This window comes from Paramormyrops kingsleyae, chromosome 15, assembly GCF_048594095.1.
Source record: "Paramormyrops kingsleyae isolate MSU_618 chromosome 15, PKINGS_0.4, whole genome shotgun sequence".
Lineage (NCBI taxonomy): Eukaryota > Metazoa > Chordata > Actinopteri > Osteoglossiformes > Mormyridae > Paramormyrops > Paramormyrops kingsleyae.
In genome coordinates, this window is record NC_132811.1 from 13,492,535 (window position 1) to 13,508,945 (window position 16,411).

Below are 16,411 nucleotides of genomic sequence, written 5' to 3' on the forward strand. Positions count from 1 at the left end.
AACCATAATGGTTTGTCTACCTTTTCTGTTGTCATCTGACTTTGTGGTTACCTCGTGCAGCTCATTACCAGCTCAATAGGACTCTCAGTTGTCATAATAAGACTTATTGTATTATTATTCCTAAACCATGTCTTTCACACAACAGGACTTAAGTGGGCGGAACACCGTGTGGTGATTAAGTAGATATCATTGCATTCCAAAGGAGTCCAGCTAAAATCCCAGGAGGGGATCTGCTGTAATACTCTTAAGTAATGTACTTGACCTGAATCGCTGCAGGAAAAGTAACTAGCCATGTAAAACGGGCAAATTATATATGTTGGATAGAAACTAGCCGGATATATTACTGGGTTAAGCTAAGCACTTTAATCCAAATCTTCAAATTAAGCACCATGTTGCAGTGTACCACAAAAAAATCAGTATTACCCTGTTTAATTAATTCTGAATATATTATTATATAATATATAATGAGACTCTAAATATATTATTGCATGTATAATCACCTACTTGGATCATATTATCATGGTTTTCCCAAAGTGTGGAGCCCTGTGGAAGCTTGCTGAGCAGGTCACATCAGCATGTCTTCGCATTGGCACAGACTCTAGCTCATTCTGGTGGATCCCCAGATGTTCCCAAGCCAGCTAGGAGATATAATTCCTCCATGATTTCCTGGGTCTTCCCTGGCACCTCCTTCCCAGTGGGACATGCTTGGAGGAGTTTCTGTAGGAACTGGCATCGTTATATGATGTGCAGACCACCTCTGGCTCTACTTTGTGGTCAGTCTGGATCTCGAACCTCCTCACCCCATCGCAGAGTCCAGCAAACTTGATTTCTTGTGGTGTTGTTTTTTTGATCATTACCTACCGTTCATGCAACAAACGGGATACAGGTTACCCTGTAAACTGTGGATTCTCGTCTCATGATTTAATGTCTACTTTACTAGTATAGACCTTCTCAATACCTACTAGACACTTACCAGCAGATGCTCCCCACCAGGCCAGGCTCTAGGGATATCTTCCTGTAACCCTCTCCTTGGTAGGGTACACTTCTTCTTCTTCATCTTCTACTTCTTCTTTTTCTTCTTCACTGGGAGCCTTTTAGTACATCTTACTTTGTTTGATCTCTCCCCGCAGACATGTTCACCAAAGCAGACAATCAGGACCTCAAGCCCCAGATAATGTAGCCCCATGGATTGCTAAGGTACGCAACCCCCTCCACCACACTAAAGACACGACCTTTCTAGTGCCCTATTATAACAACCTCAATTATTATTATTTCTGTTCAATTTATTTGTTAATTATAGTGATCCCCCGCTATATCGCGGTCCAGATATCACGCCCCTGCTATATCGCGGATTTTCCACCGACACATCACAGTTCTCTGCGATGTGTATATATATGCATATACATTACATATTATTATTATTATTATTATTTATTATGTTACTCATATCCTTAGCCCGACATCCAGATATGTGTTTACAAAGTGTGTTTTAATAAGTTTACATGTGTTTAAGGCGTGTGGGAGGGGTATTTTAAGGCTTAAACTATTAAAAAAATGTTTATTTAAATGGTCTTTCTATATCGCAGATTTTCACTGATTTCACTGATTTCGCTGATGGGTCTAGAACGTAACTTCATAAATACACAGTACTGTGCAAAAATCATAGGCTGCCATGGAAAATGAGGTCTAAATTATGTTTCTGTCTGTGTAAACCATCATTTTATATCTATCAAAGTGTGTTACCTTAGACATTTCTAAACCTCTACTAAATCACCACAGTATTTGCAGTTACTATTCAATATACCCAGATATTTGTTGAAGTGGACCACTAGCACATCTTATTTCAATACCTTGTTGAGTTTATTAAATGAATTAGTTAGTTACTTAAATGCACTAGTGGTGAAATATAACAAATTTCACATGAATTGGCTGCGGTGCCGCTGAGGATAAATTTGGGAACCAAAGCTGTGTTTTTCTAGCCATCCAAGGTATCAGAAATTATGTTAGTATTATTAGTATATAATTTAATATGTAATTAGTATTATTAGTATATAATTTAATGTGTAATTATATTATCAGTATATCATGTAATATATAATTAATATTATTAGTATATCATTTAATGCTAAATAACCTTTCTGAGCAAAAATACACTTACTGCCCTGATAATACAATAAATACAGCTTTAAAGTTTCAAACATTTTTTTTTTTGGTTGTCTTAGACTGTTGCACAGTACTGTTAATGTATGCCATTAAATATGAACCAAATTAATAATAGTATTAGTAATATTCCTGCATAATAATCCTTGTTATTTTATAATGCAGTGTAGCAGAGATGTGAAATATTTAGTTAATTCAATTATTCAGTCTCACTGGGGGAGGGGATATATTGGAAAATACAGAATCTTCCTTCTAGCATGGAAGTGTATTTACAGGTTCTGTTTAATTAATGTATTTAGCTCTCTGAAGTCTGATGTCAAGGAATCAGCGGCTCGTCCTTGACAGCAGAACAATGAGAATGGTAACAAATGGAACTGATCAATGGAAACATGCAGCCTTCATCACACAAGCTGGCAGATTCATCAGAATGAAACGAAATGTTCCTGTGCCAGAATTTTCCAGCATTTGGGGGAACATCAATGAACTATTATGATTCTGGGGTTATGACCCAGTCTAGGGTTGAGCGGTAACAGGATTGGCGGTGGGTGAAATGAATGAACACTGAAGACAGGATGGGATGTGTGGATGGTGTGGAGGGAAAGTTATGTGGGTATTCATTCTGAAAAAGTACAGCAATGCCTCAAATGATTGCCGCAAGGTCAGAATGAACTTGTTGAGTTTAACTTGGTGTTGTTTAAGACATTAAGAATAGTTCTTAATTACACAAAGTTCTGATATATACCATGCATATATTATACTGTAATTAAACAATATTGTGTCACCCCTACATGGAATCAATTTAATAATGGAGTCGACAATGTCCTCATAGTTTGTTTCATAGTATGTTATTTTCAGTGTAGTATTATGTCCCTGTGACTGCTGCTTATTAAACCACATATATTACTTGTACTGCAATAAAAATGTTTAAAAATCTATCATTATTAATTAGGTGTGAGTATACATAGACGTATAGAAAATCATCACTTGCTTTCAAAATGTTAACTTCTTTTGGCTTACAACTCAAAAACACAGAGCAAATATACATATCACGATGTTTAAGTGAAAAAAGGGACATAACATTTCTGAAAGAAAAATAAAATATAAAATAAATGTTTTGTATAAGCAACATCCCCACAGATTCAATACTTTGTGGAAGCAACTTTTGCTTGAACTGCAGCCTTGCACCTGATTGGCTACATCTACACCAGCATTGCACATCTAAAGGGAGACATATTTGCCCATTCATCTTCACAGAATTGTTCCCGCTCAGTCAAACTGCTTGGCTACAGTAGATTGACTGTCCTCTTCAAGTCAATCGGATTGAGGTCAGAGCACTGACTAGGCCACCCTATGTCCTTCAGCCACTCCACAGTTGCTTTAGCGGTGTGCTTCATGTGATTGTCACATTGAAGGGTGAACCGTATTCCCATCTTCAGTTTCCCAGCTGAAGGTAGCAGGTGTTCCTTGAGAATCTGTCAGTATTTTTTGCACCATCCATCTTCCCTTCGATCCTGACGGGAGCCCCAGTCCTCGCTGAAGAGAAACACCGTTATAGTGTAAGGCTGCTACAACTGTGCTTAATTGCAGGAGGGGCGTTCTTTGTGTTGTAAAATCTGTTGGGCTTTCTATAGACATGCTATTGTGGCCCTAAAGGTCAATTTTGCTATGTTTGCACCTTCAACTGGCTGTGACACCTCGATTTTGTGATGATGATGATGTTTACAGTGCCAAAAGGGATTGTGCAGGCATCTGTGATGTTCTTACACCCTTCTCTTAATTTGTGCCTTTCCACAACTTCCTGTCAAAGCTGTTTGGATGTACTTTTTCAACCCATAGAGGGTTTTTTGCTTAGAATTGTGGCACCATCTACCAGCGGTTGATTTTCTCCAAAACGAATAAATGTCGGTACAGATAATCACAGGTGGGCATCAGTTAACCTGTTCAGTGATTGCTTTTGCCTGATTAAGTTTGCAGATGCATCTGGGAATGCATGTGCATTTTTCCAAGTGAGCTATTTGGCTGTTGTGATTTTAATTAATTGTCATATTTTTTTCAGAATTTCACTTTTTCCTGACTGTGGTGGGCAACCGTGTATTAATGAAAAGGAGATGAGTCTTATTTTATTTTTATTTTTTTACTCTCAGGGTGTAATTCAGCAAATGGTATAAAAGGGGTGATGACTCTATATTCACTATATATGTTTCTGATCTCTTATTAAGCTTTATGTGCTCATTTTGAATGTCAAAACTTTGCCCCTTACTAAAGGTATACATTTCTGTGGCCTATATTCTCTTAAACTACTGTTATCTTTGCACTTGTAAATAATTAAATTTTCAATAAGACATATTTAATTCTTATTAATAATTTTTGGTAAATTTAATAAGATTTACATAATTGCACATGAATTAAACATTAAGTAATTTATTGTATGCAAATGAAATTTTCCCCAGCAGAGACATAAGGCAAACCACTGGCTGTATAATTATTATTTGATTTTTTAAAGAATAGGCAAAAAGGTGCCTCACACAAGAGTGACCTGGTTTGCCCCAGTAAACACACAAGAGGAAAAGGTTTCATCAATCATTCACTCCTTAAGCACTCTCCACAGTAATGTTCTTCTGTTAGTTTTAGTAAGTTGGTTATTAATAAAGCATATACTTAAATTGAGTGTCGTTGAAATAAAGTACAAAAAAATTTGGAGACTGCCCAGACCTTCCATCCATCCATCCATCCATCCATCCTCTGATCACTTTATCCTAGTCAGCAGAACTGGATCATCATAAGGATTATTCTAATGATGTATTAGCATTCTGTGCTATCATAGTAGCAGTACTGCACTTGATCTGCTGGGCTCAGGTGGCCGTGGCAGGTGCCCTGTTGCTATGTGGCTGCTGGCAATAATGAAACAGAAAGTGAAACAACATATATTAAACAACTGCTATAATAAATGACTGTAAGCAGGCACACGGTGCCAATGGAGCAGGAGAGAGTTTGATTTGGAGGGAGCAACTTTATCATTTACATGCAAAGGCCTGTTTACTGAGGGAAAGAATGAAGCCAAATTAAATGTTGGGGGGGTTCATGATCCCCCAGCCACCCCCCAGGCCCTATGCCCTCGTACCGTGCAGTAATCTAATTCATATTTTATAAAAACAACACCCAAAACTTGACTAAACAGGATTTAAATAATATACATTTTGAAGTACTAAATAAGGCTATTTAAACCAGGTGATCATGGGTTTGTGTTAGATTATACTTATTAGTGATAAAATTTAATAAATAAGGTGAGAGATTCTACATAAGCAAGGACCCCATAATATTTTCCCATTGTTATGGATAGTTTGTTGATTTTCATTTATGGATTTTCGTACGATTTTAAACTGCCAGCAGTAATAAATTTTGCACCGTTTTTCAAGGTAAGATTCTTCTTTAAATGAAATAAGTGAGAAGGTCGTAAATGGTTTGCTTAGTGAATCAGAAAGCTGATAAATCATAAGGCAGGGCTACATTCCTGCTGGCGAATCATTAAATGCAGCCCTTTTTTCCCGCAATTACTTGTCTTATCTGAATTACATAATGTTACAGAAAATATTCTCCACCAAAATCAGCGTGATTATTTCCCGAAGCGGTAGCGCCGGCCGTCATTTGAAATCCGCAATTGACAAGGCTTGAAAGTTAAAGCAAGAACAAATGATTACTTTCCTCCGAGGAGTAAAAAATCACATCTTGCGCTTTTGTCGATAACAGATTTTGGATGAATATTAATGCCCATTGCAGGCTGAGAAGCAACGCTAAACAGCTTTAGCCTGTAGCTGCCGTCCTTATTTGTAGCCTATTCTGGAAAAATAAAGAAAAATGAAAACTCAGAGTGGCAATTACAATCATGCTTTCCCCAAACAGTGTCCTTTCTTTACTCCGCCAGCCAGCCTATCTTCCTATTTGTAACCTTGTTCATTAAAAGCTCACTAGCATAGCAGCTGATCAGATTTCTGAGGGGCCTTTTTGGGAGCCATCAAACTGGAGCACTTTGGTAATGGTACTGTCAGATCCAACTAGGTTGGTAATCAGGAAGCCTAACCTTCGCCGCCATGTGAAATAGGTGGGAAAAGTTAATGTGACCCATGCAAAACCACCTTTTTGGGGTTAATTAAGTCCCTATTTCAAATGAAATGACATTTCAAAAAAGGATACTAATTAAATTTCACTTCTTTGACTGCCTTGTGAAAATAATGACTCCAAGGTGCCTTAATTATTGTGTCCTGAAGTTTGATATAGAGAATATAGGACCTGAAGGTGAACATTCAGAAAACTCACGGTTTACTTGAACCAACGTTCTTCATTTATATAAATTTTGATCATTATTTCTCATAAAAAAATATTTTTTATTTAATCAAATCCAATTATTACCTTTACTGTGCCTATATAACACCAAATTCAACACCATATTATACACGCGCATATAATCTCATGTAAATAAAAATTCATAACCCATTTCAATCACAAGTACTTAAAAGTACCCTTCAAATTCGCTATAGTAGTAATACTGTATGAAATAAGAAGACAGGATTTAAATGAATGTTCTGAAGGGAAATGAATGATTCTTATCAATAAAGTCAATAACTCAACTTTATTTTGGAGGACATGCAGAGATTTTAATTCAAAGGGTTGTTGCATTTCAAAAGCTGAAATAAATGAAAAGGCAGCATTTGAGATGTTGATATGCAGATAACCATTATTATAAAGTCAACGGACAGATGGTGAGAATGACAAGTCAATTGCAATTCACTTTCATACACTACATTAGAGCCTGACTGGAAAATAATTTTGCAGTTAAATTAATTTAAATTTACATTTGTTGATTTAGCAGACACGTTTGACCAAATTGACGTACAAATGAAGCGTGTAATACATTATTAGGAAATATAACCATCAAGGACCCAACTTAGGCAGAAGTGCTGCAAGGCAGAGTTAGTATTGCTGTAACACTGCAGTGTTACTTGTGAAAAAGCTACTCAAAAGTAAAAAAAAAATAGGGACTATCTTTGTACTTTTACATTTTTTTTTGTGTATTTATTTTTCTTCTTCTTCTCTCTCTCTCCTCTTTCTCTCCTTCCTTTCTTCCTCTCTATCTCTTCTACCTCAGTTAACTTCCCCTGTCGGCTCCGGCTTTGTGGCGCAATAATCTAAAATGGTTAATAAAGAGTATATCTCAAGTAACAAGAGGAGCTTAATCCGAAACTCCACTTGGCAAAATAAAAGTGTTGGTATAATAAAGCACCCAGACTAACATCCTGCTTGCTAAACTGCCGGACATGACAGGGGTTTTAAAAAAAAACAAAAAACAGCAGAATCAGCATCCTGTGTTGCAAAACGACTGTAATCAAGGGGTAGCCAATGAAGACAGGAAGAAAGTGAGTGGTTGGATAAGTTAGTTGAGGTGTTACCAGAAAAAAAAAGGTCTTCAGGTGTTTGCTGAAGGTTGAAAGGGAGTCTGCTGGACAGTGGAGGATGGGAGGATTGTTCCACCGTCAGAGTTGGGGAAGTTACTCACAAAATGAATCTGTTACAGACAGAGGTGGAAAGGTTAGGCCCATAAAGTACAAATCCAGACCAAGCTTTTGTTTCAGTCAACCAGCTGAGTACTTTGTGACTGTGACTCTGCATAATCCACTGGTTTGGTGGAAACAAAAACTTGGCCTGGATTTGTAGTCCCTGGACCTGAACTTTCTACCTCTCTCTGTAATGGATTCATTTTGTAACTTCCCCAACACAATTAAATCTTGGGGGGGGGGGGGGGGGGGGGGTGTTACGTCCCTCTGGTTCCTACGGCCTGGCTGATACTCGCCAGTGATCCTTCAGTTTTTATGAAGCCCATGTGGAGCCCTACGCACCCCCCCCAGCAAGATTCAAGACACCCCCCTTCAAACAAGGAGCGCAAACACCGTAACGCACTGTCCGAGACAAGGGGAAATAATCGTGCTTTTTGTGCCGCTTCAGAAGATGCTGCTGTAGGTGGGTTGTGTTGCCTAATAAGTTAACTCACCACAAATAAGAAATACCTAGAGTTAAATGTATTAATTTCAACTCCCAGATTACATTAATTACATTTGTTGTGTCTTAAAATAGAAGTTTATGTGATTTATGTACTACCTTTAAGATGACTTTATGTCACACTGAATATGGTATATATTTGGCAATAACAATAATTAAATATGTAATCAATAGATTACTGATACAACACCTATGTGTGGTATTTACAAAACACACATCAGTTAAAATACCTTTTTTCATATGATATTTCTGTAATACTTAAATTACACCTCTAAGAAAGTGATTATTGTAATTAAGTAACCATTCACAATATCTCTTATCCAGGAAAAATGTCAAACTGCAACTGGAGTAAAAGAGGCATATTTACATAATTACATGGTACTTTTAGAAAATTATGCACTTTTGAAACACAAGCTATCAGAACAAAGTACATGTGGCCTAAACCCCTTAACCATTAACTCAAATCAGAAATATATCACTGTAGTTTTATTTTTTTTCTGTCCCAAGGTATTGCTCAATATCGCTAAGTAATTTCTCAAACTTCCTGAGATCTCCTCAAATATGTGAGAAGTCAATGAATCAATGTCAGCCCTGAGATGAATCCAGGGATTGTTTGTACAGGATTACAAGCTGTAGGGAGTTTGTGGGGGAAAAGGATATGACTAGCGAATGATGGGCATTTCAGGCCAGACTGGTTCATCTCCCTTATCAGCAGCATGCAATGTGGAGGGGAGTCTATAGCAGTTTTCTGTCATGGGCTGGAATTCAGATTGCATCGCTCTTATCCTTCAGCATTGTTGGGATTCCAGCCTTGTGATGAAGGCCATCTCCAATTATGAGAGAAATATTCCATGGCACGAGTCTAAGACGTCACACCACCTGTTATTGTCGGAGCTGTTTACAGGGCATAGCATTAAAGGGGAAAACACTTAGCATTATGACAAAAATCAGAAGTGCTAAAATGTATCAATGCCTTATTCCAGCTCTAAATAGAGAAAATATCTTTTAATTATTTTTATATTTTTGGCCATGCAAGATGAAGTTTACACTATATTTAACACAGAGATTTCACAAAAAGTTACTTTCACAGCCTTTTTTTTTAGCCAAAATACTTTTTAAAACATGCTATGATGTTCAAGATAACTCAAAAAACCAAAAAGAGCACACTGTACATTATTACAAAAATCATTATGCCCTGATCGGATTCATGTTTAATGTAAATGTCGCAGTAAATTTCACTTTATTTGATATATATTATATTCAGACTAAGTGTTGACTCACTGAGGAGAGCTTTGCTGAAAATGAAGCCCTTGGTCTCATATGTTAATGGTATTCTTAACCATATCAATGACAGAATGGTAATTAGTAATGCAGGGAAAATATACCTGAGAGATACCAGGGTGTGATTCTCACCTCAACCATTGCTACATTATTGTCAGGAGTGTAGAATGTGGGACTATATCCAGGAAATCTACCTGTGGGAGGTAACTCCAGAATCACTTTTACTGTATATCCCAGTCCTCAACATCCCAGAAGTCTCTCTCTCTCTCTCTCTCTCTCTCTCTCTCTCTCTCTCTCTCTCTCTCTCTCTATCTCTCTCTCTCTATATATATATAAATATATATAAATATATATATGTGTGTGTGTGTATATATGTATGTATGTATTATACATATTTTTTTTTCCAACTGCTTGACAGGAGATTTATGACACAGGCCTGTGTTTGGATGATTGCTTATGTTTCCATGGTGACAGATCACTAGCCCTGTGCCTTAGAGGTAACCCAGTTAATCAGTCAATCAAATCAGTAAAGTGCATTTCCACGAGAAAGTCCTTACAAAGTGCTGTACAGTAATTTATTGATTTTTTTCTTCTTCTGGGAGGTATGAAAAAATGCCCACGATGGGGGGAAAATGTAAATTAATTCCTGACCAATTCTAAAAAGGTAATGCAGTTTTTCATGCATCCATCTGCTTTTCCTGATCAGGGAGGGGACTGAAGCCTTTCCCAGGCAACATAGGGCTGGGGAAACACCCTAGAATGGTAACCTAGGGATGACAGGGCACCTACACCCAATGGGTAACCTAGGGATGACACGGCACCTACACCCAATGGGTGACTTAGGGATGACAGGGCACCTACACCCAATGGGTGACTTAGGGTTGACAGGGAACCTACACCCAATGGGTAACCTAGGGATGACAGGGCACCTACACCCAATGGGTGACTTAGGGATGACAGGGCACCTACACCCAGTGGGTGACTTAGGGATGACAGGGCACCTACACCAAATTGGTGACTTAGGGATGACAGGGTACCTACACCCAATGGGTGACTTAGGGATGACAGGGCACCTACACCAAATTGGTGACTTATGGATGACAGGTCACCTACACCCAATGGGTGACTTAGGGATGACAGGGCACCTACGCCAAATTGGTGACTTAGGGATGACAGGACACCTACACCCAATGGGTGACTTAGGGATGACAGGGCACCTACACCCAATGGGTGACTTAGGGATGACAGGGCACCTACACCCAATGGGTAACCTAGGGATGACAGGGCACCTACACCCAATGGGTAACTTAGGGATGACAGGGCACCTACATCCAATGGGTGACTTAGGGATGACAGGGCACCTACACCCAATGGTGACTTAGGGATGACAGGGCACCTACACCCAATGGGTGACTTAGGGATGACAGGGCACCTACACCAAATTGGTGACTTAGGGATGACAGGGCACCTACACCCAATGGGTGACTTAGGGATGACAGGGCACCTACACCCAATGGGTGACTTAGGGATGACAGGGCACCTACACCCAATGGGTAACCTAGGGATGACAGGGCACCTACACCCAATGGGTGACTTAGGGATGACAGGGCACCTACATCCAATGGGTGACTTAGGGATGACAGGGCACCTACACCCAATGGGTGACTTAGGGATGACAGGGCACCTACACCCAGTGGGTGACTTAGGGATGACAGGGCACCTACACCAAATTGGTGACTTAGGGATGACAGGGTACCTACACCCAATGGGTGACTTAGGGATGACAGGGCACCTACACCAAATTGGTGACTTAGGGATGACAGGTCACCTACACTCAATGGGTGACTTAGGGATGACAGGGCACCTACACCAAATTGGTGACTTAGGGATGACAGGGCACCTACACCCAATGGGTGACTTAGGGATGACAGGGCACCTACACCAAATTGGTGACTTAGGGATGACAGGGCACCTACACCCAATGGGTGACTTAGGGATGACAGGGCACCTACACCCAATGGGTGACTTAGGGATGACAGGGCACCTACACCCAATCGGTGACTTAGGGATGCTAATTAGCCTGGCTACCTGCCTTCCCAATGCAGAAATAAATCAGTGCACCCAGTGAGAACCTACAAGCTTCACATACAGAAAGCAAAGGTGGGATTCAACCCCCAACCTCATTGGTACAACGTAGCAGCATGACATACAGTATTGTGCTATAATACACTTCAGTCTTAGTGTCAGAAAATACTGCCAATCAAAATACAAAAATACAATTGCAGTTGGAAACAATAAAAAAATATCTTAGTTGTCAAGCAAATGCAACTGTAGCTGGCCAACTGTGATTCACAGTGCCCAGCTGGCTCTTGTTGGGCTGAGTACACTGCGAGGGTTTTAAAATGGTCAGCCTGGTGGATTGCAAGTGAGGAGATCTTGGCCAGCTTTGACGGAAGGGCCTTTGTGTGTATAGTGGATTGGATTCATGTTTGCCATGTTGCTGTATGTTCTAAGGCCTTCGATTTCATTTTCTTTTGCTTCTGTTTACTGGCCTTAATAAGATCCTGCCTTCTTTCTGTATTTGTTGTTTTTTATGGCAAAATCATTGTGTTTGATAAAAGCCTGGTGTCCAGAGTCTTTATCCTTCCTGCTGGTCGGTGATCTGCCACAGTATTAGTGAAGTAAATCACAAATGGTGAACTTTAGTAGTTATTTAAGAATCACTACAGCTACTGTAGCATATGGTATATGCATCTATATTTATCAATTCATAATTATTTCTTCTTCTATGGGGTAATATAGTTAGGTACCATCCTGGATGCATCTATTAGCACTTTAATTTAGTAGCATTGTGTATCTGGCTCACCTTGGCTCCCAGAACATGAAGTATTATTTCACTTCTTAAATATTACATCTCCAGCATGGCTTTAACCGCTGTGCACACATTCATGAATTATTTTGTCAATACAATTTTTGCATATATATATAAAACTGATCCATTGTGGTAATAAAAATAAAACAGGAATTGAAAATAAAGCTGTATAAATTTCAAATGTATTCCTAGCATCCATGTGATATGATTAGCCAACACTTGGATCATTAGCTCTTCACTCACAGAAGAGGCATTTCTTTACAGCCAGCAAAATTTAGTTACATGGGAACCCAATTTGTTCTTCTGCCTCTGAGCTGAGTATTCGCATCGAAATGAAGGTCTGATGTGTACAAGCAATTATGACACGTTTCCCGTTGAAGTGGATGTGCGTATAATATCTGGCTTTAAACTGCACCTTTTTAAAATCTTGTTATGATAAGTCTTGTGGGTGGATTTTATGATTACTGTATGTTCTTGTGATGTTTCACGTCTAATCCTAACATGTGTTTATTTTCTTAAGTGTGAAGTGATGTTAAATCATCCATCCATCCATCCATCCATCCATACATACATACATATATCCATAACTGACTATTCAGTACAAGGTTACAGATATTCTACAGCATTTCCCCAAGAAGTGACACATTTGATTGGATGCCAGCAATAGCACATCATTCAACCATTAAATCAACTCAAATTCAGACTAAAACATATGTATATTTTGGTGTATGATGCCCATCTATCTACAATACCACTGAAATACTTGTTTTTCCCTAAAGTTGCATGTAATGTATTTTGTCTGAATGTCTTTTAAGGGCTTAAATTATTTAACAGGATTCAAATTCATTGTCTTTTAAAAGATAAACCGATAAATGGTAATAAGAAAAACAAAATTCTAAAACATGCATTCCATCACTACAAGACTCGAGTGGCCTGTACTACGAAGCGGGGTTACTGGCTTATCGGGTAACTTGTCAGATTTAAGGTAGTCTGGGCAAAATGTAAGTGAACAAATATTAAGTCCATTTAAACTGTAAGGTGTGACAGCAGCAGTGCAAACTGAATGTGTGGATCTGTTGTCATAAATGTCAGTAGAAATGTACAGTACTTGCAAAATCTCTGCCTACGGGTCAAGTTACAGATTTACAAATGTGATTTCGGATTTGCAGTTCATTTTTTATGTACAGTTCCTCTAGACATAAATCTACTTCCATACAAGGAACTCAACAACAACAAAATAAATTACAAAATCCCAATGATAAACATGGGCACAAACACGCTTGTCATTTTCCCATATAATAATTAAATAGACAAATTAGGAAGGCACAGTGTTATACCTAAGGAGCAGAAACACAGAGTTGCTGGGACTGGGACTTTTTATCAAGTTCCTGAAAGTACAGGTGTGAGACTTTTAATTCCCTGGCCATACAGTACATGTTTATGACTTCAGAAAGAAGTCCCTTGTGTTGCTCCCTGTATAATGTTCAGTTGCCCTTGTTTTAGTTTCCCTTGGTGTATTTACCTGTATCCATTAATTGACCTCACTTGCTCCTCCTTGCACCTAGTCCATTATAGCCCACACCTGTCCCTTGTTAGTCCTGGTTATAAGTGTATTTAAGTGTCTGCCTTTGTTCATCTCCTCAGTTATTGTACTTGTTACTGCATGTCTGTCTCCCAATTTTGCTCCTGTTCCCTGAATAATGTTTGTTTTCTTTGTGATTAATTGACTTAGTTTCTTGTATTGCCTGTTCTGACTTTGCCTCTTGTGATCCCTTTCTTTTCTGGTTTTCCCACTGTTCTTTCCTTTTGAGCTCATTAGTCTTCTGTTTGTCGTGAGCCACTCTGTGGATGGTCCCTCTTTCTCTTGCCATGCCTGCTGTGACACTGGCATAGACTCCAGATGCCCGTAACCCTGAATAGGACAAGTGGTTACAATATACATATACACAAAGTAACTCAATCAACAAATTATTTATTAATAAAATAACAAGGTGCGATATATATATTAAATTTGCATTTATAATTACATAGCTGTGGGGGTACAATGTTCTTCATGCTGCCACTTCACCTGTGGACCCAGATTGCTTTCAGGGTGTTGGTTTATTCTTTTTTGATGACTAGTTTAGCCTTTAATGTTGTCTGGTTTGCCCCTTAATAAGGACTCCTTACCATTTGACCATCGGTCAACTGTAGATAAGCTCACATGATCTCTGAGGTTTCTCAGATAACTGTTGAATTCTGGTCTTGGGAATGTTGGATAGAAAGGGAGGAGAGAAGCATTTGACTGGAAGATAATATCACAGTGCATAAAAGAAAGCCTGTTTAATGCTTAGCATGATTCTTATTCAAAAAATGCAGATTTTAGAGAAATGAATTGTCAAGAATTTGTCTGGGAGCTGGGCAGGGGAAACCTTGGGTGCTTATATATAGAGATATATTGATTTCAATGGCCTGTCTAAGGTCTAACTACATGGCGCATTTTCTTTGAAGAAGTTTTGAACAAGATCCCTTTTGTGTAAGTTACACCAACTTATAATTCCTTAAAACCATCTTAAGCTCTTTGTTTGCTACACCTACCAGTGTTAGCTATCGTTTAGAAACTGTCATGTATGTACAGTGTGAAACACAAAGTACAAGAGAAGACAGACCATCATCATCAACCACCATCTTCTAGCAGTCAGTCCAGAACATTTATCTTATACTTAACTCATTAAAAAATGCACAAAACAAAAAATATTTAAATTGAATTTATACTAAAGAAATTTGAATTTATCCTAAAGAATAAATGTATGAGAAACATTCATTTATTTAAGAGTATTTCACAAACAGGTTAGTCATGCTGATTAATCTTCAGTCCCACACAGCAATCCTATTCAATGATGTACAGCTGGTTGCTATTAAAAAAAAACACTTCAGATTATTATTTAACCAGATTGGCTGAATGTCAGAGCTGTGGGGGTAAGAGTGCTCTATAGCATGCAGGTTCATGCTTCTTTTGATAACACAACTCCTGTTGTTTTGAGTAGTTGTGAAATTTGCCATTAAACACCTAAAAGGGCTTCATGCTGCTTTTCTGTTTTTGCATCCATTTGATTTGAACTATTGCTGTCTAAACCATTTGCCTTCTTCCACCTTAAAACTGCTGTAATTTCTAGTTTAAATGCATCCTCAACAACTTTCTTTTCTCTTCCTTTTTTTTGGCCAGCATTCTGGGGAATGTGGTTCTGGCGGTACCCTGCTGAGAGAGAGATACAGTGTCCTCTGATCCTTTCTTTGGCTTCCTGCGTCACGTGACCTCCTCCCACCAATCAGGTCAGCTGTCTACTACGCTCGCCAATATTCTGCCGCACTCTGCTCAAGTTGCGATCCACGCGCTTTCATCCGTGCTTCACACAGCCATTCTGCAATTTCTGCAGAAGTTCTCCTGGACTCCTACTCTTCCACCATCCCTATAGTGACTCTAAGCCTCATTTTTGGATATCCCTCTTATTAGCTTTTCAGTCTCCCCCCCCCCCCAAAATAATTTTATTTATTTATTTTTTTGTTCCTTCTGTAATGTCACTCTTGAATAACTTTTTTTGGCAAACCGAGGGGCGAGGATGAGAACATGTTTATTTTAGAAAACAAGTACTCTATCCAGCAGCTCCTACACAAAGTGCATAGCCAGCAAGCATCTCTGTACACAATGGGCCCTCCTGTCTCAAGCTGGGTCTTGCCTTGTATCGTACCTACAAGACGCTCTCCTAGTCAGCATCGATAGAAGACGGTCTTCTTTCAGATGGACTCGTCTGACAAGGATAATTCCAAAGACATCTGTGCCATTGCTGGAGGCAATAAGCTGAGCGCATGGCAGCGTTATTGTGCGTGTTTGTATGCTCTGCACACGAAATATCTATCATCAGGATCTATCGCTTTGGTGGCTAGAGTGGGCACATGACATACAGTGCATGGAACATCAAGGCAAAGTCAAGTCTTCATTGTCAATTCCGCCATATGTACAGGACACAGGGAGGACTGAAATTGTTACACTCAGACCCCACGGTGAGT

General features: G+C 38.9%; 1 protein-coding gene across 1 annotated transcript in view; it reads left to right on the forward strand.

The window, feature by feature from the left end:
- The window catches only part of ptbp2a (polypyrimidine tract binding protein 2a), a 124,135-nt gene that overhangs the window by 18,159 nt on the left and 89,565 nt on the right, over nucleotides 1-16,411 (forward strand). Inside the window, exons 2-3 of the mRNA XM_072699948.1 lie at nucleotides 1,131-1,197; nucleotides 15,570-15,676. The gene's annotated coding sequence lies outside the window, so the exon portion shown is untranslated. The remainder of the gene's footprint in view (nucleotides 1-1,130; nucleotides 1,198-15,569; nucleotides 15,677-16,411) is intronic.